Consider the following 27,266-nt stretch of genomic DNA (forward strand, 5'->3'; position numbering starts at 1 on the left):
CTGCGGCTTGGCAGGGCTGTAAGCCGGGGACGCAGCACAGGCTGGGCACGGGCCTGCGCACAGCAGCAGGCTGCAGAGGTAGCCCCTAGCTGTTTGCATCTCCCGCCGTCCTCACCTCCTCTAACAACGTGGGGATATGTTAGCCTGACAATGCTTTACTTACTGACCAAAGAGCCTTTGGGAGAGTTTAGCGAAGGTTTTGTAATAGGACGTTTGCTGGCCCTCAAAGTCCATTTTCAGCTAACGCTAAAAGCTTGGAGGAATAAGGAAAAAGAACGATCTGCCAAAGAGCTGTTGCAGAGCTTTGCAGCTCGCTAGCTCACAGACGGTAAATGGCATTTGCCCTTTACGTTATGACACAGCTCTCTGCTTAAAAGAAGCACACCCAACGCAGCTCTTAGTAAGTCGTTTGCTGGCCACCGTCCGCTGTTTCGGCCGGGGTGCGCGGCTCCGCAGCGGGAGGCCGGGGCTGGGCGGCGCGGCGGGGCCTGCGCTGCCGGCGCGGGAGGCGCCGCTCCCCGCGGGCGGCGGGGATGGGCTCCGCAGCCGCGGCCTCCGCTCCCCGCCGCGCACGGCAGCACGCCCAGCCCGCTGCCGAAGCGGGGTTTTAGGAGGAGACTTCGCATGAGAAAGGCAAGCGGGACTCCGGCACGCCCCTCAGACGGGGAAGGCGAGGACGCAGCCCCCGCCAGGCAGGGAGGCAACCCTAAATCCACGAGTTAGGGTGAGAGCAGCTCCCCTACTCGTACCGCCGCCGAACCTCACGTAACTGCTTGCATGAGGCTTAACACCACAAACAGACAAACAAACAAAGGATTTAGTAGATCATTTCCAAAGCACTATGGAGTGGGCTCTGTTAGCGCTGCTGCGAACCCCCCGGCTGTGACACATGCAGTTAGATGATGCAATGTGAGTGCCGGTTCTTTCCGGGAGGTTGTTTGTTTGGGTTTTTTTTACAGTTTCCAGGTACAGCAATATACGTTAAAGAGTACAGCTGGGAAACACCTGACCCAGCTGCTTGCAGAGACTGCCTAAGTTAAATCTCTCCTCCTGCACAGGGAAGGCTCTCCTAACTGGATTGTGGCAGCAGAACTTCTTTCATATCACTTTTGGAAACACCACGCCCAAACCAAAATGATGCCAGGAAAGTCAGCAACTTTCACAGGTAAAAAAAATGTGATGCGATGCCTGCAAATATACCTGAGAGCAGAGTTCCTCCCTAGAGCATCACCCAAAACAGCGGGGATTAAATGTCATTGCTAGGCAAAACTACCTGGTGTAACAGAGGAACTTTCTGCCAAATCCTTCCAGCGCCGTTTGTGACATGGGGGCATTTAATTTTAAGAATATGCAAATGACATCATTCATACACTGACGGGCTCAGACTTTGTTGTGGTCGTTGTAAGCGACTGTCCCGGAGGAAAAGGAATTATTTGGCATGTGTTCTTCCTCTTCTTTTTCTAACCCTGACCAGGAAACAGTGAGCTCTATCAGGTTTTTATCCAGCTTGCAGGTAAAGGGTTACAGATTCTAGGAAGTATTAAATGCAAACTTTAAAGGATTTTATTTTCATCTGCAGTCACATGATGCCTTAATACCCAATGACACTAACTACAGTGTCTCATTAAGAGGTCATGCAAACTCCCAAGCTAAACACGGCATTCTTATATATTTAACATTCAAATGCAGAAGCCAAGCTAAGCCATGGAAGATTGTAATCAGAAAAAAGCTACACTTCCTGATCCGCACAAAAGCTACAGGTAGGAAAAGCTCTTCTTCCTTTAAACTTGTAACGTTGTGCTTTCAAGAGAAACTGTTTACAGGGCATATTGTGCACTCTCTTTCGTTTTTGGCTTTCCAAATAGTCTAATAGTTTTATCCTGAAAATACCTGCTCTCACTTGTTCCACCTGTTGTAAAGTCAGTATTGTTTTTATACTCAGAAACACAGTTGGCTCAACAGAAATCCAAACAAAACAATCTTTTTAAACCAAATCTACTTAAAAAGTAATATTTTCAAAGATTTCTTAGTTATTGAAGCATTTGTGTTAGAGTATGTGGGGCGAAGGGGGAGTTAATGTGTCTTTGATGTCTGAAATGAAGGGATTTAGAACTCTTCTGACTTTACTTACACTATGAATTGCACATTGTTTCAGTCACTTCAGTCAAAGTATATTTTAATGGATGTGGCTTCCTCACTGAACTTACACGATTTCTGATTTCCCTTCCTAGAATTTGGCGCATTCAAAAAAAAAAAAAAAAAAAACCACTTACAAAAGCAAATGAAAGGCAGATGGGGAGGGTATTTCAGTGCTCCATAAAAGGAGAAAATTTTACAAAATAGGGAGTAGGAGGAAAGTCAGTTAAAACCCAGTTAATAGAGAATTTAAATGACGTTAAAGCGTATGCATTTTCACATGGAAAGATAAAGTTTCACTGACAATTGCTGGCAATATTGCAGTTCATTTCTTTTGCTTGTGCTGAAGGATTTTTCCAGGGTACAGTATTAGCATTTTTATCAGTAAGATCTTTTTCTCATCACAACTTTTCTTTAAACTGTAATTGTTTTCAGACACTGTTCTAAATACTCAGCATTTTAATCCCTTTATAGGAATTTAGTTAGAGACAACATTCTATAAAGCTACGGAATCTATATTTACTAAAAGATCTCTAGTGCATCATAATATTTCCACCCCCTGGGGATTCCCACTGCACAAAAGCAGCAAGCGGTGTTTATTGTTTTACTCCTGCAATGGCTGGGTGGTGATTGCAAGCAATGAATTTTTTCCTCACTTTATTCTATAAAACCCATCTATTTTTCTTCTTCCCACATAACGCTAGGGGATACTAAAAGAAGTGGAGAATAATAATACCTACAGCACCTTGCTTCAGATAAGCTCTCAATTTTCTTTGCAAAAAAAAGTGTTTTATCATTACCAGTACTTAAAATTAAATTTGAGAAAATTTGATCCCAAACAAGTTTACCAGTAGTGCTTCAAAAAATTAATATTGTCCTTCACTTTCAGGGTGACCATCTCAAAACATTGTAGGTCTAATGTTGGGGAGGACCAAGACCCTAGTATGGGCTAGTATGTTCAGCCTGAGACATCAAAACATTTTTTTATCAAACTAATTGTACCGCTAACCTCCCAGCAGAGTCGCTCACAACTGCGCTGCTGGGAATGTAACAAAAGCCACTACACTTTAAAAGAACTGTTCCAAATTTACTATAACTAACCTCTGAACTTAAATTATTTACAAAAATCTATTTAGAAACTCTTGTAGATAAGGGGCTTATTTGCTAAGCTAAATTTAAATCTTAGGGAAGTGAGGGGAACGCACCAGCTCCCAAATAAACTGCCATCCTATTACACAGGCTTTCCCTGAGGAGGAACGGTGCACCTGGCACGCCAGGAACAGCCTGCCACGGCCACGCTATTTGTACAAATTGGGTGTGTCATGGTAAACCAGCACTTAGTAGCTCAGTAGTTAGATCTGTTGAATGTTATTTACGCAAAGTATCTTTGTAGGGTGGAAGGCAGGACAAACACTGAAGTTACTCTGTGACCAGAAAGACAGACTGGCCGTTGAACGGGAGGGAGCAGTAACTCCTTTCCTAAAGAAAGGAATACAAATGAGGCTGTTCAGATGTTCTTTATACCCACAATTTTCCACTCATTACAGGAATTTGCACTGCTTTAATTATTACTTTTTTTCTGATGAAATAATCCAACCTATTCACTTGCTTTGTCACATCAATATGGAGTCAAATGTAGCGTTGTTTCCTGGGGAGCACACACAAATCAAATACTTCCTGCTCATAAACAAGGAAGGAGAGAGGTTCTTGGAAACTGAAGTTATTGGAAACCCAAGAAAGATTTTTTCACTCAGATCTTGCAGGAAATCAAGCAAACATAAAAATCAAAACACTACCAGAAGTTTGGAATAGTTTTCTCTTTACCCCAAAATCAGAGCTACGCCAAGCATTGATCAAAAGCCAATCCAGATCTTCCAAAAGGCTTGCAAATCTCAGGAAACTTGTACCAGATTTAAGGCTAATACTGAAAATCATCAACCTGATGATTTTTGCGCAGCTCTAGGTTGGTGGGAAGACAGAGCAAAGCCTGCAGGTGAAGGGAACTGTGGCTTCCTTGGAAAGCCCGGTTGAAAGTAGTCACTAAGCAGGGTAAACATTTGTGAGTGCTGAGGCCCTTCTCTAACCACACAGTTGTTTGTATCTGATCTCAAGGAAACAAACTTCAGTGTTTGCTCTCAGGCTTTACTGCATGAAAGCCAAGGAAAGCCTTTCTTCACGTCTTTCAGGAAGGGATGGTCTTTTACTATGTTTGCACAGTATCTAGTTAAACATGGCCTCAGCATTGTTTACATATTCCACTGATATCGTTTTACAAAAGACTTGGGGTGGGGGGGACTCACGACACGCAACCCACTGAAACGTGATGAAATGTAGTGAGGTAATAAATACTTGTTTGGAACTTATAATTCCTCCTTCAGACCCTGTTTATCTGAGAATTATTTATGGTCACCTGTCAGCAGAGCATGCCCGTGATTTCCACACAACAAAGTTGTCATGGGGAGGGCACGGCTAATGCAGAGCAGGAAGCCAAATCCCCGCTCCTTAACCAGGAGTGCCTCATTTAGCACCCGATTTTGCTGGAGTAGTAACATCAAAACTTCACGTCCAAGCAATGATGCATGGAAATCGTTGATTTTTGCTGAGCTACAGAAGAAGAGTGCTGGCAAGCAGGATGTATTGCTAAAGAGAATAGGTATAAAACACAATGTAGTTTTACTTATTGGAAGTTTGATATCAAAATGGACAAAATAAATGAGTTTTTGTAGAAAGGTCAAAAGGGATTATTGGAAAGGGGAAAAAAAAAGGCAGCAATTTTCCTATGAGCTCTCCTCTGAGTCACTTTCACTTAGACATATGGAGGAACTTTAAAATTTTATTAAGAGCCGAGTACATTGTTTGGAAACTAAACATTTAATCACTTACAGCAGGAAGCAGTGAAAAAAACACCCAAGTTTTCTTTTTTGTGTGATGTTTTTCTATCTGCAGTTTTTATACAAGTTTATTTAACTTCCATTTTTTCACTTTAACCACAGATGTTTGCTGCAAAGCCACAGATGCTTTCTGGTTAGAAAAATACTTCTGGTTGAATATTCTATTATTAATTCACATAAGTTACTTTTCCATTTGGGATAGCAAGGAGTAAGCCATCTCCTTGGGGCTTACTTTTTTTGGTGTTACCAACTGGGCCTGGCTCAACTTTGCATCATTTGCCAACTATTTAATGTAGTTGTGTATTTCTATTAAAGAACAGTTCATTGTCTGATTTTATGCTAACAAGGTCCAATGCCTTGCTATAGCAGGCAATCTGCTTTTCTGAAAGAGCTGAGTAACAAGGAGAAGAGTATCCCACGTCAAGAACAACACACACCCAATGACTGAAAACATTTTCAACCTGAAGTCCACTCTGGGAACTTTTCATACTGGCTGCAGTGGCAATAGGATCAAATCCCACTGATTTAACAGAGGCCAGAAGAAAAAAGGAATAGTCCAATGTAAGCTTTGCCAGTGCTACCCAGCACACTGCTGCCAGCAGAAACGACAGCACGGTGACAGCACGGCAGCAGCACGGGTTTGCCTGTGCAAAAAAGTGAAATCACTTCTGCCCAGCCTCCTGTGCTCAGGCCAGGTGCATCTGCACATTAAGGAACTTTGCCCAGGCAGGTTGGCATTAATGTCCTCTTACGACACACTCCAATGCACAGTCTCTGAAGGCGGCTTTAAGGCAGGGGAGACAGAGTGTCCCAAAGGAGTCGTATGGAGCCGCGTTCCCACAGTCCTGAGGACTTCTCGGGCTGTGGGCCTGTTCCTCCTCTGACCACCTATCCTCCTCATTGTATTTATTGCAACGACTGTATTTATTGACTGAGCTGTATTCATTACACTCACTTCCCCTTTCATCCTATAGCCACTTTGCAACACTGTTTTATCAACGGTAGATTTGGGAGTGTCCAGCTTTATCTACCTTATAAGCACCTGAGCTTTGTGCAACAGTCTAGGATACAGAAAGCACCGCCTATGCCCTGACACAGCTGCCCAAGAATTTCCTCCTCTCTCTTCTGGACTGCGTGCTCCCTCGTACAGCCCGGCGGTGCGGCAGGGGCCCTCCCCACGGCCCGCCATGCCAGGGCACAGCCAGCTCCGGCCTGCAGCCTGGAGCCAGCCTCCGGGCTCCCTTGGCTGCTGCTCCTCGTGCCCGGCTAGCAAAGCCATGCTGTTCCACGTTACAGGCAGCTTCTTTCCCTCCAAAAAGTGTTCTCAGCTCTTACTCCTCTTATGGCGTGCAAGCTTGATAGTGATCACATCTGCATGATTTCACCACTGCTAATTTCCATGGAGCTGCTATTCTCATCTACTTCTGATCCACTTACAGTAAAGGAAGCGTAAGTCTCAGACAAATTCAGGCTTTTGAAGTAAGCTGGCAGTCTTGTTCACTTACAGCTCAGGGGAAAACAAACAGTTACTGTCAGCTGTCAGGAACCTGAATAAAGCTTTGTTAAGGGCCCCTCTGTCTCTATTTTTGGTTTGGGTGTGGCATGGAAAAAAACAATATTTACCATCTCGGTAGCTGTGCCCTTTGTGTGTTTGTTTTCATATTCCCTTTCCCCATGTGAATTTAGCAGACGTTGCACGGCTTGCTATCAGCCCTGCATTTCTGTTGTCAGAGTACGTGTAAGTCTCCACTGAACTTTAGTAATGAGTAGGCAGTGTCTGTGCAGCAAAGATACAGATTCAACTGCCAGGCACCGCTTCAGAGGCAAACATGGATAAAGACCAAAAATACCACAAGATTTCATTTGCAATGTAAATTAAACAAAAGCTACGGTCATCAGCCCTAAACTGAAGGCCTCCAGGGGCCTGAGAAGCTACAGCCATGTGCAGTGTCCGATTTCTGTCCTTAACATTTCTTTTTAATTTAAAATCACTTGGGAATATTTTCCATTGCTTTGGATGAATGCACACCTATTGCTAAAAGGCTAGTCCGTATTTACCAATATACATTAAAAACTAATGCTCAGTGCAATTATCCAAGCGCAATTATCCAATTAATTACCTTCTATAAAAACATTTCCATTCACTTTATGTTTATATAGGGTACAAACATACGGATTTACTAATGCACAGATGATCCAAAAACCCCACAAACAGTTTAAGAAAACAGAGCAAAGCCAAGGACAAAGAGCTGGATGCTAGGGGAAAGCCAGCTTGCTGCTTTCATGGCCAACATCAGACTACAGCCTTAGCTTTGTTTCATTTCTCTGCCATCCTTCCGTGATAAAGCTTTACAGTGGCACCACTGAAATCAATGTGGCTGGACTTTCCTCCTGGAGAGAGTGAGAGAGCACCTATTTAGCTCAGAGCACATATTGTTGCCCACATTTTGCATGTGGGGGAAGGCCAGGTTTGAGAAGCAAGGTGCTAAATCAGCCCCGTGGCTCTGTGCGGGAGGCAGAATTTGAATCCAAGTCTCCCAAATGCTCCAAGAGCCAGACCTGCCTCTAGGGACTAACACTCTTTAAAAATCCAGCCTAGTGTCAATAACTTTCTTGTCATGGGGCAATATGTCAGACTGGCTAATAAATAAAGTTCTAACACACAGGCAGCAGGTATTTGCTTTACAACAGAGCTACTCGAGATACACCATTTATAGCTATGGCATAAACTCTTTGGAACAAGCAGTTCTGCTGGAAATGTCAGCCTGTTGTTAGCATACAGCACCATGAGGTGCTCCGCTGCCGAAACACAGTCCCACAAGTCAGACTTAATTGTGCAATTTTAATTGATAATTTTGGTGAATACAGCCCATTCTTTTGCACAGGATTAAAAGAAAAAGAAAGAAGGCAAAAAAAAAGGATTACTAAAGTGGCTCGATGCCAGACAACAGTAAGTCTTTTAAGGCAATGAATACTTTTCTATAGCTTTCAGGTATTGTTCTACTGAGAGACTGAAAAAGGTTGCAAATACAATCAAGATAAGCAATTCAATAATGTAGCAGAAATGCAGCTGTATTTCACTGCTGTCTCACTGTTACCATATCTTAGCCACATTTAGACCTTTTTAATGCAGTGGTCAATACTTTGGATCTGCCTAGTGCTGAGAAACAATTATTGTAATTATAAAATAAAACCCCTTTGCTCTTGTTCACAAAATCATTGTGTTTAATCATTCCCTTAGCCACCCATCATCACGCAATGTCTGTGAAGGAAATTAGCTTAAAATAACCAAATGGAAAAGTTCACATGCACTCTAAACAGCTCTAGATTAAATTATCTCTATGCTTTACACATTAATCTAAGTGCTGTATTTAAAAGAAAAGAAAAACCCTTTGAGTCAAAAATAACTCATGTAAGAGGAAAAAGTCACATCACATAAAAGGGTCTTTATTAAGGTATTGTATCAGAGTCTTTTCTTGAATATTTTTGAGTGTGACTTTTAGTGTTTTCTGTATTTTTCTGTTTTAAAAGGTTTGTTACCCATTTTCACAATACTTTGTAACTATGGCCCAAATAATCCTCTGCTTTTCTACTCTCTGCTGACCATTCTTTATGTGAAGTGTTCAGGAACAATGAGGTAAAAAATGCATCCTAGTATGTTTCCCATACTTGTTATGTAGAAGCAGTACCATGTGGGGGGAGCGTCTTGAGCAATGAAACTGGGGGAAAAGATCCCCCCAGAAAAAGGGTGAAGGAAAAAGACATGCATGAGGTGTATTAATATCTTTCAGGCTATGTCTGATCTGAGATATAGCTGATACAGCTATAACCTGATAAAGAGACTGATTTATATGGCTTATACTGTTTTAGAAGGATTCCTATTTTTAGTGTACATATTTGATCCTTCTCAAACATCCCCATAGCTGACTGGGCCTAAGCAGTTCTACTTACAGGCTACAAGATCATCTCAGAAATAACTGCTTGAGCCAGGCACACCATAGCCTTACCATTCACTGAAATACCAGATTCTAAACATTTGGTGCTCCTGCATGCTAGGCATTCATCCCAACTGTGGACAACCAATATCTGACATAATAACAATTGGACAACCAATATCTGACATAACAATGTTACCATTTTGCTCACAAAATAAATCAACTCTGCTCCCACAACATGTCAAATTCTTCTGCTGGGGAAAGGATTCAGGTCTCCCAACACAAGCTATATTACTTATCTGGATTTCATGTTGTGATCCCACTAAAAAGGAACAAGGATAAGAAATGATTATGGTGAAAGTGATAACATTGATTTTACCACTGTTTCCATACAGGACAACTGGGTAAGGAAAGTTTGATTTTGAGGTTGGTTGGTTTGTTTGTTAAGATGGACAAAGTCAATTTTTTCTTTCAAACCCTCTGACTCATCTCCACCAAGTATACTGTTGTCCAGGCTTTACATTTACTTCTTCCACATCATTCTTCTCTATACGCCTTAGCCCAAACACTGCATGCTATACACAGCCTTCTGATTCTCAGACCTGCTAGCCGCCATGACTTTTGGCAGCAGGCTGAGTTGTTAGTTCATGGTGTTCGCTTTCAGTCTTCCCAGGAAAACATGTTTTGGCTGAACAATGAATTTATAGCGTGTGCTTTGTGGGTCATACCTACTCCTCTGTGTAGGATTCACTCTGGGCTAGCAGTAACAAACCAAGGATGTAACTCTTGCAAACTCAAGCTATTTATAAACAGGTTTCAGTATCTTTTCTTTCTGTTTACATTCCAATTTGAAGATCCAGTTATAACTTTAAATCTTCCCAAAAGATTTTCCAGTCTGCCAGCCACACAAAATACAATTTTTTTCCTGTATCAACCTAAATTTCCTTTGACACAATGAAAGAAACATCGACTCTTTTCCCTGTGGGTTCTGTTTGCCCTTCAAGGAGCTAAAGTTTCATGTTTTCCCCTCAAACCTGTTGAGTTGTCTTAACCTGTTAAGGTGCCAAACATGTTAAATTGCCTTTGTCACACCATTTTGAAGTCTGTAAACTATTGATTCTTCTAACCTTATGAAATTGTTTTCCATTCTCTGTATTATTCCAGCTTGATGCAAAAAGACAAATCTGCAAAAAAATTGTTTCATAAGGCCAGTATCTGAGAAGAGCCCCAGAAGCATGGCTTATTGCAAACCTGTGGTTTGCACTGCTGTAACAGCTGCATTAAATGAATACTTGTTAGGATAAAGTAAACCTGACTGAATTTCTCTAAAGTACATTTAGGGCAGATAATCCAGTAGTGGTATGCTCTCCATGCTACAGGGCTTTTATTGTTCAGTATCATGCCATGAAAGAGCCTAGATTTGTATGTTCTACTCTTGACATGAAATAAAGTTAATCATAGACCAAGATTTCTTTGTTCAGGAAAACAGATTTTTTCTGGCCTGCTCAATTTTGCTTTATCTCACATTCCTACAGCCTGCAGTATTCTTCTGTCCGCAGAGCTCACTGTGCAGTGCAGTGCTAATGCAGTTGAACAGCTCACCTAGATACTGGTATAAATTCCCTTAACCCAAGGACTGAGTCCATCAAGAGCCACCTGTTTTCTAGGTTCGGCTTTCTGTTTCCCAATCTGTGCAAATCTCTATTGTTACCCTGCAGGATTTGAACTTTATGCAGGTTGTTTTGGTTTTCCTCATCTCCATGGCATCCCTGGTAAGGAGCATAATATCCAAAGATATCATAAAAAAGCCCTTTGTGCTCCAGGAGATATACAGCGTTTCTTGAATAAGGCTGCTGGAAACTTTGCAAAAGAAACTATGTGAGTAAATATACTACTGCCCAGAAAAAGCCATGCTCCCTCTCCCAAGCAAATGGAAAGGTTAACTCCATCAAGCCCTGCAGATTCAGGAGTCCTTCATCCTCAAAACTTCCTCATCACACAGCTCTCGCAGCTCGTTTGACAGAAGGAAAATTAAGCTTAAGTTGGCAAAGACGCCGTTCATTTATGCCAAGAAAATCCCACACAATTTGGAATTAATCAATAGCACAGAAATCCCCTCCCACATACCACATGGAGCCCAGTCTCCAAAAATCTGCAGAGTCCCTCTCTAGGGTGGTATTTGAAACAAGCCTGTTTGCAGAACTAGTTTCACCCTCCTCCCATGCCACCTTCCCGCACAGAGAGATCTTTCCTACTTTCCTCCCATGGAAAAAATAACACACCTATGTGGAAAATGAAGACTAGATCATCATAAAGCCTGGAAAAGCCTGATATGAGAAAATCTTCTCCCCACTGAGCCAATACACTTTTCTCCCACTACGAAACACTATTTCTAGTCCAGCAAAAAGCAACGCAAACAAGACTTAGCACTCATGTCAATGAGCCCTTTTGAAAGGCCTGGTAACAAAGGTTTGCCTGAAAGAGAGCCTGGGCTTCACCTTTCTTCTTTCTCCAGGCATTTCTTTTGCTTTCCAGGAGGCCTGAAGATCTCTTTATGGAAGCAAAGATTGCAATTGATTGCCAAAAAGCTTTCCATGAATGGCCTTTTTGAAGTACTCAGGTGAGATGGCTGGAAGACTCTGAGCTGTTTGTTATTCAGTGTGCAGTTACCTAGCTCCCATTATACTTCAGGGCTTTTGCCCATTCCCTTCCTGCAGGATTTCCCCATATAAAGAGGCTGTAGGTGCTTTGCCTCTGAGTTACCTTCAGTGTTTTGCAGCATTTCCTTTTTTGTGTTACAGCTGCATCTACAGGCACCAGAAGCAATAAAGGCCTCATTGCTCTGGCTGTCACAGAGACACCTAGTAAGACATACCCTATTTAAACACTTATAGATTAACTAGGCAGTTCCAGACTGGATCCAGACTTCTGGCACCTGCTTACTTTAGGGAGAATAAGGAAGCATAACCCAAGCCCATCTTGCTTATTAGTAAAGAATACAGCATCCCTGAGAAATAAATGCTCTGGGTTTTCATCCCTTTGGATTTAGGAGGCACTTAACCACAGGTACCTGAAATCCCAAGTGATGGGTGACACCAGGAGGTTATCACAACACGTGTGGTTGCCACTGCCTCATGTAGCTTTGACAGCAGGAGGTTCTGGTGTCTGCCCTGTGCATGAGGTGGACTCAGGGCTCACCCAGAGCAGCAGGGACTCTTCGATGTCAAGGAAACACCAGGTTTGTGAACCTTGAGTTGCTTTGGACAACGTGGCTGTCAAGCTGCCTTGCTCAGACAGAAGGGTACCTGCCACAAGCATGCTGCTGTCAAGCCCAGTAACAGGACTTTAGACAGCTACACAGATGTTGCGGGGCAAAATCTTATATGTAACAGGCACTAATATCCCACACAGCTAGGCAGGGCCTTTGTGAATTGTTCTGCCGTGATGTGGCACTTGACCACTGCTGGAGCTGAGCCAGAGCTGTGTCCTACGGACCACTCCTGCAGCCCACCCACTGCTGGGGCAATGGAGAGCACAGACAGGCAGCACCAGCAGGAAAGCCACAAATAAACTGCTGGGTGTTAGTCAGGCCTCTTAATCACAAAGCTGTCCTGCCCAGTCATTGCTCCACCCAAACCACAGAGCTAATTGCCCTAATATTAATGTTTGCCACCTGTTTCCTTCCTCTTAGGCTTTGCCAATGGAGACATCCTTTCCCTAAGCCCAAGTTCCCAAGGTTCCACACTTTTCATGTCTGTAAAAATTTCTACTACCTGAAAAAGTAATAAATGAAAACCAGTATAATATGAGGGTGTTTTTCAAAATAGCTTGAGCTAGCCAAGATTTGTTTCTTTTGTTCAACATTATGCACAATGTATTCCTTTCCAGAAGCAACAACAGTGAAGAGTTTCTACTCCCCTCTTCCTGCACAGGCTGCAGCAGGGCTGGCATTTTAAGACAATGTCACAACAGTGCAGGCATTGCAAATTGAACAGCAAGCTTGTTTTGCAAACTCCCTTGTTGGTTTCTGACTATTAAATACCACCTGAATAAGGAGACTCCTTTGTTAGAGAAAGAAAGGAGGAAATCAGCAGAGACCTGTCTCTGTGTCCTCTCACCTCTGGGGAAAACCTCTCCCCCCACCATTGCTGGGGGGCCACCAGATGCTGTGCTCAGAGCCAGTGCCCAAGGGGACACCTTTGAGACACCCTCAACTCCAGCTGTCTTAGGACAATGCAGTGGTTTCAGCAGGTGTCAAGATCTCTGGTTCACAGGCTATCACCTTATGGGCTCAGATTAAGCTCTAGCCACAGCAGACTGGGTTTTTTTCAGGACTTTTCTTCATTGTGAATCTTCAAATTCACTTTTTTTCCTTTTGAATACATACAGCACAGCACAAGGAATAGGTGAGAAAAGGGCCATCTCTTGGCAGCAGTTCAGCATCACAGAAAATTAGTTGTGACAGGAAACTACACCGCAAGTCATTCATGTCACTTTTGCTGGAAGAAAGTTTTGCTACAGAGAAAATAAAAATATAAGCTTGATACATTTAAAGGATTTCAAGAGGTAATATGCCGGCTAGCATAGTGTGAAAAAGCTTTCTTTTCTGTAAAGGACAAAAATATCTTATTCCTTCAGACCCCTTCCTCACCTCATCACAATGAGCCATGTAGACTGAAACTTGATCAGATAGCAGAAGGGTTAGGAAAGCACCGACTACATTTTTATGCAGATGTGCCAGTCCATCCTAGCTGAAATGAATTCTGGTGTCTTTTTGACATGAACAAGGCAGGATTTGATAGAATTTAGCAGCTATCTGGGCCTCCATCAGCAACTCAACCACTGTCCTGTCACTTCACCATCTCATCTTACCAGCGCTGTGATCCAAACAGCGAAAGAAGCTCAGTTCTTTGGAAATCAAACTGGCAGCCTGACAAGGAGCACAAAAACTAAGCCCTGATGTTTTTTCCAGGGGTACAAGAACCTCAAAGCTCTCTCAAATAGGGAAAGACCACCACAAAGATCATTCTGTAAAGCTAAGGTCTTTTCACAGAGAAATTTAAAAAGAAACCACAAACAAAAATTTGTGTTTTCTCAACCAGAACAAAGCTACATTTTTTGTGGCTTCTGTAAACCAGAGTTACCATTTCCCACTCATCCTTATTACCGCACGACATTTGAAAAAAATATATACAATAAATGTGAATGTCTCTAGATGTCGAAATGTTGGGAAATGTGTATGGTGAATCACCACAACAAAAGACCTAGAACACTGCAGCGCAAGGGACAGCACAGACCCTTATGGGCTCCGGTGTCCCCAGTCCACACAGACAGCCCTGCCACTAGGACCTGAGAAACAACGTAAACAGCTGAGGGGAAAAAAGTCCTTATTATTTGGGATAATACTCATTTTTAGTTCCCATAGATCACTTAGGCCCTCAATTAAAGGTGTTCTGTAAAATAAAAGCACTGCATCAATATTGGCTTTGGGATGCATAATGGAGGTCCAGGATTTTAATTTTAACTGATTTTAACACTAAAAAACTATGTTTTGTCAGAGCTGGGGAACCATCCATTCTGAGAATCAAATCACATGACTGAAGGACTGATATCAGTCATATCTGATTACATTGCAGAAAAAGGAAGCCTTTGCTACAGATTTAACCATCCTCAGGAACTCCAAGATTTAAATAAAGCTCATTCAAGATTTCATACACAGCATTTGTTAGTGTAAAATCAAAAGGAATACTGATTAACAATAACCTTTGCATTGTCTGCTTAAAATCCCAGGAATACATACAAATCACACCAGTTAGTAAAGTTAAACCTACAACACAAAAATAAATACCTGAATTTGAGACCTTCTTTACAGATGAAGTGATCAAAGACTGCAAACAGTGAGGATGTCTCCCATCATTTAAAACTATCCCTTTGGTTTCAATCCTACATATGTGGATTGCAAGTAAACACCAACACCTGGCAAACCCCAAGAAGCCAGTCTCACACCAGGGCACTGCAGGGGTCTCGGCACAGGAGATGTGAGAATCCAGCCTGTATTAAATGCTGCAGCAGCACTGCTTCAGCTGCAAAACCATGGCTCAGAGCAGCTCATGGAAAGACCAATGTGTACTGCATACACAGCTCTAAAAAAAGTGTGGTGTTGCACTGGCATAGTTAAACTGAAGCAATTTTGTACATAAGAATGATGTGCTGATTTAAAATTGGTTTATCATGATTAGTTTACTCTTGCTTCACAACAGTGCCGTTTCTGTGGGCAAACAAGGCTTCAGTCTTAAGTAGATGCTTGGACTGTCGGTCTCATAGGATTAGCAATTTTAAATTAAGGAATAGCTTGCAAGAAAAAGTAATTTCATGCTTTGAAAAGAACTTTTATTTATTTCAAAGGCTTGGAACCTAGAACAATCACTCCATAATCTTATCCAAATGTTGATGTCGTCAATGCATTTTAAAGCAGCTTTTAATTAAGTTAAATAAAGAAAACAGATGCTGCTGAAGAAATGCCCAGTAAGAATTTCTATTTCTAGATAGAACTGCTTTAAATGCATAACCAATTCTGCTAACTGTGGGATGTGATGCACACGACTGAGTTTATAGGTGTTTCGTGAGAGTTTTGTGCCATTTAGTATGTCACTGTGAGCAGTCAGCACAAAGATAATGATATAAATATAGAAGAGTGGGCCTATAACCTCCACTTCTTCTAATTAAAAAAGTATATAAATTGCGTAAGTCATACCCGGTAGCATTTGCTCTGGGCTGCAACAGCGTTTACTTTCTTTCTAAAAAGTTGCATCTGCCCAAATCAAAAAAGTCCTTTTTCAATTTTCTTAGCTCAGATGAGCATACAGACAAGATAACCATTCAGGGAACATTTTCTGTATTTAAACTCTGTCAGTTAATGGTGCTGTAACGCAAGTCCCATCCAGGCCATAACATGATCTTAAGAAAGTTAAATTGTATCAGTGTGGAAATCTGTAGCAGGGAGAGAAGAAATAAAAATTAGGTCAGTCTAATTGAATTGCAGTAGCTTGTCTGAAAAACACCTTTGCTACCCACTTTGAAAGGGCATTAGAGACCACATTAGGGAAATGTTTTCATTTTCAAAACCTTCTTCTTCGTTACTGCCTGCTTTGCTCAGAGGACTCACTGCTGATACATCCTCCTGAGCTTTTGTTTGGCTGGAGGATAAAAATATTGCTAGCATTAAAGCTAGAACCTTCAAATGGGCCTAGCTTCAGCAGGATTTTATGTGCCTTTTAGGCCCTTACGTGCACATTAAGGTTTATAAAAAATGCCTCTGCTTCTCACCCAGAGGAGCTACCCTACTGCAGTCTGGTCTTGGTCTGTTTTATGCATCGTGCTGCCTGCACAGAAAGCATAAGGAGAAAAGGGTTGGGCTGTCGACTACTTTGGCAATGGGGCTTTCTGGCCTTTGGGGACAGCTTTACACCTCCCTCGCACAAGTCGAGCAACTTCAGGAAAAGCAGTAAGCCTCGTACTAACACTTCACCTCACTGACACCAGCTCCAGCCTTGGCTCTCCAGCACTAGGTGCTCTGGGAGAGATGCAGATGCCCAGAAGCTGTCAGCCAAACTCCCCTGGACTGCAGCCCCCATCCCCTAGATGTGGCAGGGGTGTTCATGCTGTGGGTGCAAGTATTTCATAACAAATTGCAAAACAAATATATGTGGCATTTTGAGCATATATTGGTTACATCGATTACTGATGTAAGATGAGCTACATAAATGTACGCCAACTATAAAATAAGGGTCTATCCATTTGTTCCACTCAATATCATACTTCCTAAGCAAGAGGAAACCTGGCTCCACCCTCTCAACAAAACCTAATTTTCAAGAGGAGGATGTACCCTACCAAAAGCAGGAGAAAGAAGCAGCAGCAGCCACTGTGACTCACTTATCTTTCTAACTAGAGGAATAGACACTATTAAAAACTAACTTTGATAGTGTAGGGCTTTCTACACATTAACAGAGCAAGCAGGAATATCTATCTATCTATGCACATAACAAAAGTGATGGGGAAAACCTGCTCCCAAGCCTGTGTTTGCTAGCACTGACTATTCAAAATGTCATCTGAAGCACCTCTGTTCATTCTTTAATTGTGTCAGTGTAGTATTCACACAATTACGAACTATAATGAGCAAGTCCCACTCTGAAGTTGGGGCCTTAAAGGCTGCATATGTTATCCAAATATGTAAGTGAATGCTAAGCACATCGGGATTCTTTCAATCACAAATCTACGTAATGGCGATTATTTCAAATGTTGCAATAGAAGAGTCACAGTCAACTAATTATAGCTCAGAGCATTTTGCTACTACATCTACTCAAAAAGAAAATAAATACCTTTCCTCAAAGTTCCCCAATTTTTGTAGCTTTCAGCAAAATACATTTCTTACCTCTGTTAGCACAATCTTTACTATTAAGCCATTTATATAAGTTAGTTTTTGACTGAATCTCTAATCTTCTGACTGACAGGATTATAGACATAATGTGTTTCCTCAAGGGATTTTTCTACTTACAGAATCAGTCTGCAATCTTCTCACTGTCTAAATTATGGCCCATGATTTAATGTCATCCATTTCTACATCCTCAAAAATGTGAATGGAGGGAAATCCCATTTCTACAGGAGGCTCCCCATGGCTCTTTGCCAACAGAAGAGCTTATGAGTTTATGACAGTGCATTACACTCTTCAGAAACCTTCATCACTTTTGTAGCTAAATTAGATGTTTCTGTCACCACTGCCTGAAAATAGTCAGAGACTGGGAGATGACTGGGTGTCTGGGAATACCGCTTACAGAGCCAGGTCCTAAGCAAGATAGCTGGGGATGATGATTTACTTTTTCAGCCATCCCTATGTAAGACCCCAGAGCATGCAACACAGGCTTTACAGGAAGTTGTGCTGATGAAATCAAGCTGATGAAGATTTTTTACATGATTAAATGCGGTCAGGTATAGCTTTAATAATAATTTAAGAAATTATTAAAGTCTTTTGATTAAAGCTGTTATATATAGATGAGAAAGCTAAAATATTTATTCTACAGTTAAATGAAAAAATGTCCTCTTATAACAAACACCTAGCGTACTAGTCGCCTGGTGTCTGGCATTCTTTGTGAATGTTTCCCAGAATTACCGATGTCAGTGTCTGGCCAGTACAGTTATAAGTATGTTTAAATATTTAAACTTAGAAAAGAAGCAGCATTTTTGACTGAAATTTGTTACGGATGTTCTTGTTTTGGCATGAGTGTTTAAAAACCAAGGATCATGGATCTTGTCAGGATATGGACATGACAGGGAAAGGAAGAGAGGTCTGAGGATTTTGCCTGATTAAAATGTGCACCGGCTTGCACTCTTAACACTCACTCTGAATCTTAAGTTCCAGATAAATATTCGTAAATGCACTCACCACAGGTTTGGTAATGTCCTGAAATTTAGAGGCCCAATTCTCCTTGAATCCCTAGATCCAGAGAGTTTTTGGGCAGGACCTAAGCAACAAACAAACAAACAAAAAAACCCCCCAAAACTAGAACTGACACTGTTAGTACATCACAGGGTTCAAGCAATCATAGGAGAGTGGATGCCATTCTGCACCTAAAGTTTCCAGGATGCTCTCACACCTGTAGGCAACACTGGGAATATAAAGCAACACTCAACCATTTTTTCCAGTATTTTCAAGCTTATTTTTCAGTATTTGAATAAAGCACCACTGTTTTCCAATTTTCTTTACTTAAAGATTAACTCCACATCTCAGAGACATCCACACTAACCAAAAAGACCCATCTGTATAGAAGAGCTCATCTAATGCTCTGAATAACTCTTTCTTCTAAAAAACAGCTGCATTTCTCAGTATACATTTTTCAAAGTCCTCTAGCTGTCTAGACAGCAAAATCCTACACTGCATTGTAGACTAAAGGGGAAGTGTAACCATCTCATTATATAATATAAACACTGGGGAACATTCAATCAGATCAAAAAAGGGACTAGTTTGGAATGGAGCAAACAAAATTATTCCTCCAGCATAACTAGTCTGGGCAACTGCTATCTATAAATTTGTTACCAAGGGAAAGAGTGTAATGAGGTTTCTGTAGAAAACAACAAACACTATCCAGAATCACAACAGTGACCATGGCAAAATCAAATGTAAGTTTTAAAAAGTTAAAAGTTTTAGGAGAATGTAAGTCTGCAAACTCGGAGACTTAGGCCATGTTTGATGTGATGTAAAAGTTGCATAATACCAGCTCCCCGAGGGGTGTTTGTGCAACTTCTGAGGTATCTGATGCTGACTGCAGCACTGAACTGGGGTCTGATCCAGCCTGACAGTTTCTGTGTCTCTTTACACATATTAAGGTAGAATTAAAAATACAAGAAAAATCAAACAATGCAGAGATATTCCTGGTGACCCATTGCAGGGACAGTTTTAAAATGAATAAGCTTTTTTCCTTTTTTTTTTTTTTTTTAAACAGAGTGCCAGGATAAATCTACTTGATTTTTTTTTCATATTATAATTAAATTCCCCAATCATGGAAAACAGACAAAAACCACTCTTTCTGTTTTCCCCTAAAGTTTTCTGTAGCAGCCATTATTAATGCCTTTGTCAAGCAAGAAACCAGGAGCTAACCTGCTGCTCCTTTGTGGCTCTGATCTGGGCGTCCAAAGAACAAGGATTTGTTGCAGTCATTGGCTTGCCACCTGCCTGAGGCATTCAACTGTATCTAGCACAATGATGCGGGAAAGCCTTCATGAGTAAATACACAATAACATTTGGATGTTTACAGCATCTGCAAAAGGTGTGCGTAGGGCAATTTCTCTACTGTGTGTTTCCAGAGCAAGTCAAACCCATTAATTAAATTCATGCTCTTGTCCTGCTTCAAAAGAATAAACAGAGCTGATTTATGGGCACTGACAGCTGCAGGAACCAGGAGCTGGTTTTGCTCACTCCCTCCCCTTAATTGATTTTTAAGCATCTGGGTAGGTTGATTTCTCAGATTCTGATGATACGAAAGGCTCCATGTCCCATCTTCTACAAAAAAAAGAAAAGGAAGCCGCTCCATGCAGAGTACTGTCTGTCAGACTGTCAAGGTTTCTCAGTCCTGGCTGAACAGTGTCTACAGGAATTGAGTATCTGAACATATCTGTGCCCAAGCAACTTATGGGATGAAGCTGTAAAATGTCCCACTCATAAGACATTTCTTATTCTAGTCATTATTTTGCTTGTCCTGACAACAAAAACTTCAAAATGAGAAAGTGGTACCTGAGGAACAATGTAATCTACTGCAACAAAAAAATTCTCTTTTTAACAACAGACCCAAGGAAATTGCCAGAAATACCACCTTCTAGAGGGAAGATAAATGTCTCTGTATTGCCATAACACAGTGATATATGCATATAGCAATATACAGCAATACACCAGTATGTTCTTTTCTTCTTCTAGGTTCTTTAAACAGGAGACGGATTGCTAGCATTTTGGGCTGAAATCTGGAGGTAAGCAATCAGAACACGTTTAACACCCAAGCTAAGAACAGGCAACTGTTACAGAAGTGGAAAATTTTGGATGCTGAACTTTCACCCTAGGCTTCTGGGAGATTTTTACTAATAAAGAACTATACAAACATAGACAGAGTATATTGACACTGCATCACCTGCCCAGCAGAGCCATATGCTGCTGTTGCAGACACTGCCAATAAAGATCAAAGCTTCCTATGCATTAATGAGCTAAACCTGGGTGTTACATGTTTCATACCATGCTGTAGACCTGTATTGACCTCTATAGAGTGGAAGGTTGGGCCAGATCAACTCTGGAGCTCCCTTTCAATCGATTATTTTATGATTCTGTACGACACTTCATAAAACATAAGACAAATTTATTTTGTTGTGATTCATAGTCCAGGCAGCAGAAAGTCTGCTAGGAACAAGATACTACCATCTAAAACAGCTCATGATCACTAGTTGCCAGGAAGAAATAGTAGCCAGCGTGGTCTACAAAAGTGGTGGAACAAACAGAACATAAAAATACCTCTTTCTGCCACTGGCCCAAAGGGGCCTCACTAAAAGACAACTGTAGCTACGAACCTGTACCCAGACACAAATGGGCACATGATAATGGACTAAACAGACAGCACTATCCTAAGCTGCCTTAGCTAACGGAAAGGTGGTAATGCTCCAGAAATCTCTTGTACATATTTGAATATACCACTTCTTACAGTCCAACACACCAGCAGTTTATGACATTTTCAATTTATAGCAAAATGAGCAAAACGCAACTCACACAGGTGGCAACTGGAAGTTCAGCCCATGCATCCAGGAACTGGCAAGACCATAGAGCTCTTCCAGACGATTACTGCCTATTTTCAACTCTGGATCAAGATCTCTCCTTTTGTCAGCTTGTTTTTACCACTCAGGAAACAACCTGTGCCTTTTCAGTCACTGATCAGGCTCTACACAAATCGGGGAGATTGGTCAGATCTCGAAGAATTGTTGAACAGCGTTCATTCAAGTGTTAACTGGCGCATGGTATCTCAGTTACCTGCTTGTGTTCTTCATGTTGTTAGTGACAAGTTTGATATTTACAAGGAGCGTAATGACAGAATTCAAGAACTAGTGTACTGGTAAATATATAAAAAGTCTTGAAAACCTTTCTGAATTCAAGAAAGATTGATAGAATAACTAACCTCAACACGATTAGGTTTCCTAGGTGCTTTTCATAAAGAAAACTATTCATCTCTTTTCCTCCTCAATTCCTCCAATAAACCAAGACAGCTATAGTTAACCACATTTTTACTTCTCCTCATCTCTATAGAGGCTAGGGGAGAAGTGTGCAGTTTTACAGTTGAAGGATTATTTCTCCACTCCAAGCATTCATAGAAACAATTTAGGATTCAAATTCAGCTTTGATTTCACAAAACTTCTCCCTTTCATGACCTTGCAACAAAATCTTAAAGGCTTTGATTCCACTTCTAGCAAGGTCAATCACAGTTTTACCATCAACATGCAGTGGGCCTACATTTTACACAGTATCCCACATACAAAACACATCTCAGCTTGCCTTGCACAAAGAGCACATTAATACAACCATATGTAAACAATCATAGTGAAACACATGGGCAGAAACACAAAGAATGCATGGAAATCAGAGGTTTGTTCCACTGAAATTTGAATTGAGACAAAGAGTTGAACTGATCAAAAAGACCCCCAAAAAGCTATTGGACAACAGAGTTTGCAGCAGAGGAAGTATTTGAACAATAGCACAAAAGCACCCATGGGGCAGGGCCAACACTATTAGAGAAGGGAAGGAACCTGTGAGGGGAATGCAAACCTCAGGGCATAAATTAAAACCACTGTTGATAGCTGAACATTTTCTGAAACTGTCGGGGACAGCATGGAGTTCTAATACTTTTGACCAACAAAGGAAAACAAGTAATGTCTACAACCAACTGATCTTCAGATCAGCTTGGAAGACCAAGTTTTGAATTCTGGAAAGAATGAGTTAAACCCTGTATTGCTTGAGTAAAACATATGTTAGTTCTCTTTGATCATTAGGGTGAGGGAGGCTCTCTTGTTATGGAAGGTGCTGGTTGACTTCACACAACATTGTACAACAGAGAAACTGTGTATGGTGCTTGAAAACTTCAGCGTGGGAGCTCCTAATGGAGTGGGAAAATAGGTGGATCAGAGCAACAACTGTCCAGCCTGCACAGAGAAAGCAGCACCCCATGCACACTTTGAGTAGAGCAAAAATACAACTTTAGAAAACAAAAATCTAGAAAGGGATTCAACAACAGCAGTAGAAGGTAAATACGGAAATAACTGCTCAGTGTCCAAAAGGTTAATTTTGTCCAGCACAAAACACACCCAAGGTCTGAAGTGTACCCAGGGTCTCTGCCAAAGCAGGCTTAGGGTATTGCATTTAGATTTTGACTGTATGACTTTAGGATAGCATGGTTTTCAGCTACTAAATGAAATGGAAAATGCAAATAGGAGCTTCTGAGAGCCTAATGATTTTGTTTAAATTCCAGGTTATTTTGGAATGTGAAAACTACTTGCTGCTTGGATCCATGACAACCATGTAGATACTATACACTTGCTTTAATGATCTACACCAACATGGTAAGCCATATTCCAAAGATCAGGTCTCAGGTTACTTGTAGTTGTGTTGGGCAATAAGTTGGAGTGACTGGGTGTGTAAGGCTTCACGTTTCTATTTCAAAGAGAGTAATACAAAAAGTATTAAACAACATAAACGAGCAGGATGTGGCAACATTCCTTCATTTATGAATACTGTTTTACACACCAGACAAGTATTGAGTTTCCCAGAATATCTCAAAAGGGATGTTGCTAAGCAAAGATGATGGTAAAAAGAGTATTTAATTAAGATGTCTGAATGTAATTTGCAGGAGTAACAGCCATGTTCCAAACTATCATCAAGCAGCAGAGGAAAAAACTCCGAATACAATGAAAAGGGGATATTTTAAACTCAAGTTTAAGTACAAATATAGCATGGTTTATGCCTGATCCTGTCTGACTCAGAGAAAATGAACTATTGGTTCAATTGAAAGCCAGCTTCTGCGCACGTTCTTCTGTTAAATATCCAACATTTGAGACTGAGTTTTCGGCACTCATTTTAACATTATAGACAAACAGTTTCACTAATTAATTGCTTTTCCTTTTCCTTAAAGAAAAATCACACCCTACTTTTGGGTCAAAAGCCAGTCACACGCATCAGACAGAAGTTCACAGTGAAATCAGTTATCACTTGACATGATATAATGGGTAAGCTTACAACTTACCAACAGCTATGACTCCCATGAACTCTCCTTTTTGGCATTTTCATTTTAAGTTTCCAGGGAGTTATAGAAGCATATTTCCTAGAAGATTTAAAATAAATGAACAAAACCCAATTATAAATTAAAAGAAAACCCTATAGCTAACCTACTACTTCAAAATTTGTTAAGCAGACAAAAGCAATCCACAGGAGATAAGAACACACTGTAAGGTTCAGTTAAGCAGGCTACATCTTTTGCATCTGTTAAATAAAATCTGCATCCTTTCAACATGTGTCAAGAGGCCATGGATTTTATTTTTCATTTTACTTTCATTGTACGCATAAACGTTTAGGCCATGGCTTATACAAAACAAATAAGGACATCAAGACAGAATTACACTGTAAGTAAGATTAATTAGAGATTGGAACAAAAATTAAATGGAAGAATCTACTTGCTAATTAGTAATGACAGCTATATCAAGTAAGAATAGAATTAAGGCAAAAAGAGACACAAGATGACCCCAGTAAAAGGTTGCAGAAAAACAGGAACACACAATGACTCATTGTTCATAAGTTTTATTATTTACTCCACCTAAAGTACTGATAGCACCTTTAACAGATGCACAGAAACATTCTCAACCCTTTGCAACAGTATAACAACATTGAATAGGGCTATAAATCTCCAAAGTGCTGCACAAACATTAAGCTCTGAGAAGGGTATGAAATGGTAGCATACAAGACAAGTTAAGTGACTTGCTGTTGGGCAACAGAGCACACAACGAATCAAGGGTTCCCAGGCTCTCCTTAGCAATGAGTCACATCAGATATCAGGGCCACTTCAATTTGCATTTAGTTTTCAGTCATATTTCAGGCTTTTAATAGAAAATATTCTAAATATCACCTATGCGTCAAACACTATGCATTGTCGTCATCTTGACTTTGTAGGCCAACAGCAACCATGAAACTACCTATACAGCCAAGGGTATTTTCAAACCCTAAAGCTAGCAATGAAATTTTCTGAGAACTTTTGAGAGTTTACCCATAAATTCTGAAAAGTATAATTGCAAGGAATATGTATGCAAAGACAGTGTAGCAAAACCAGCAGCGACAGCAATGACCATGAAATTGCCTTGTACTGTCCTTCTCCAGCCCCGTTACCTATGGATGCTGAATTCAGGAATGAACTACCTTGGCTTAGGTCCTAGGAGAGTTCTGCTGAAAGGGATCTCAAGGCCAGTAAAAACCTCACTCTCTTACAAGAAAAGCCTTGCAGGTTTCAAGAATGGTGCAAGCACAACTCTATCTGGATTTGTGGCTTGTAATGTAAGCTGCCCTGAGATTTTTCAAGTTATTGTCACTCAAGCAGAGAGATGCTGAGAATGAAAGAAAGTGCATGGCCCAAATTCTAAAACCCCCAGGAAAATACATTGCCCATTTCACAGAAATGAGCTTGACTTGGTGATTAATATTCATTACAGGTTTGCGTGCACACACAGATCCACATGGGCATATGCCCACATTCCACTCACTACAAGAAATACAGAAAATATTAATGTTTTTAAAGGAGAAAAAGCATCTGCGTTGTTTCATTCTAATTCTAGCATCTCATGAATTTATTTGTCTCTCTGTAAATTCTTAATAGAAAACATTTTGCTGAATTTTCCATTTAGCCTGGAGCACACATATCTGAAAGAACAATAGCTTTACTGATACCTAGAATATTACTGCAATGCCAGAGGCATTTCTTAGGTTTCAAAGTTTGTGAAAATCTGAAGGAGAAAGTTCTGACATGCATACAGTAAAGGTAAAGTTTTAGCCGATACTATAAATATCCTGGCTCCCAGCAAAGAAAAAAAGAAATCCCATAATACTGCATATTTGAAAATTTTCTAATTTTATTGTTGTTGTTTAAAGTATAAACACTTCACATGAGTCCTAATCCACTGTAGCAGGCAAGATCATGCTCACTTTAAGCAGGTTAGCATTCCAGTTCAGCTCAAGGGGATGAGCATACTACTCAAGTGATTTGTTTGATCATTGTCTAAATTAAAAATTCACAATGGCACAAAGAGGTTGTTATATTTCCACAGTGTTTGCAGTAGATAGCCTACACCTCAGAGTATTCTTCTTACTTGTGTGGGCACATGAAGAAACCACTTGCAAAGTGTTGTTTTACTATTGCAGGATCAAGACATTTAAACCAAACCTTTCAAGCAGTTGATGGAGTACAATCTGAGAGGTAGGATTATTTTTTTTTATTCTCCTTGTGTAGGTTTAAAACTTACTGGCCATTCACTATTATAACTTCAGCGCTCCACAACAGAGAACATCACTGGATTATTTTTCTCTCTGCGGTACTCCACCATATTTTCTAATGAAGATGCTTTGCTGCTATGAGCACTCGTGACAGAACAGGTTCTGAACCGTGTTTCTTTCCAAGCCCTAAAATTTCTGTTGTAACAAATAAAAGCCTGCCAGTTTCCACTTTGAAGTTTAGAAAATGATACTGTAAAGAAGAAATACAGGAATACAAAGTTGACTCATTCTAAGTTAGTTAACACAGGTGAAAAATGGACGGAGAAAACATGGAAATGCAGGCAAATGGTACAGGAAGAACAAGCTAAGGCAAAGGAGGAAAGAAAGAGGGAGATTTGGGGAAGAACAAATTGGAAAACATAAGGATTGATTTGGCTGGAGAGGGAGAGCACGCTGACTTCTAACAGTTCCCTTACAAAGAGCTGCATGTTATTGCATTAAATTGTCAAACGCAATATCCTGACAATTTTAAGAAAGCTCCTTGATCCATTTGTTGTTTGGTTTTTTTACAGAAGAGAATCACTGACTCATATTAACTGCTTACGGCTTTATCCAATTTTCTTTGTATTAAGAGAGGCTGATGTTCTGAGCAGTACACCACCACCACAATACCTGCCACTAGCAATATCAGAAGCATTTGAAATATTCAGGGCAAGATGATTTTTGGGGACGCAAAGCTACACTTGAATACCGCAGCTGAGATCATGTATCCTACCAGGCCTCAATCCTGCCTAAAGGCATATACACAAAACACTCCAATACCTGTTTGAAGCAATCTCCATAGACATCTGAGCCTACTTTCAGAATATTGGTCACTTAAGTAAAAATGTATGGCATACTTAAAGGATAAAGGCCTGCTAAACTCCAGCAGTGTCTCTTCATGCCCACTTCCAAAAACTCCACGGGGGGGGGGGGGAAGAAACAAAGCAGCACTGAGCCTATCCTCAAAACTGATGTGCAAAAAAGTTTTCAATAAGGTAGAATGCCAAAATTACATGAGTTAACTTGTACCATTTAGTGCACTAAACTTAACTGTTGTTTTCATAGTTTGGGTTTTTTTTTTAACTTACAAGAATTTTACATCATCTAAAGCATGAGGTCTCTACCACCTCTCCTTTCCCATCTTCCTCTGTTCACAAAGTGTTTCCCAGATCACCTAAAGATTCAAAGTCTTTCAACAGCATTTTTTAAAACTTC

General features: G+C 40.7%; 1 protein-coding gene across 3 annotated transcripts in view; it reads left to right on the forward strand.

The window, feature by feature from the left end:
• The first annotated feature begins 462 nt into the window (after positions 1–462).
• The window catches only part of PGCKA1 (PDCD10 and GCKIII kinases associated 1), a 45,271-nt gene continuing 18,467 nt past the window's right edge, over positions 463–27,266 (forward strand). The window contains exons 1-6 of one of the 3 annotated variants that reach the window (XM_072862833.1): positions 463–909; positions 1,059–1,165; positions 1,690–1,760; positions 20,427–20,476; positions 23,008–23,098; positions 25,938–25,992. The gene's annotated coding sequence lies outside the window, so the exon portion shown is untranslated. Of the gene's footprint in view, positions 910–1,005; positions 1,166–1,689; positions 1,761–20,426; positions 20,477–23,007; positions 23,099–25,937; positions 25,993–27,266 lie in introns of those variants that run through there. The other 2 variants (XM_072862834.1, XM_072862835.1) reach the window with 2 other exon arrangements.

Source organism: Ciconia boyciana, chromosome 5 (assembly GCF_034638445.1).
Source record: "Ciconia boyciana chromosome 5, ASM3463844v1, whole genome shotgun sequence".
NCBI classification, from domain to species: domain Eukaryota; kingdom Metazoa; phylum Chordata; class Aves; order Ciconiiformes; family Ciconiidae; genus Ciconia; species Ciconia boyciana.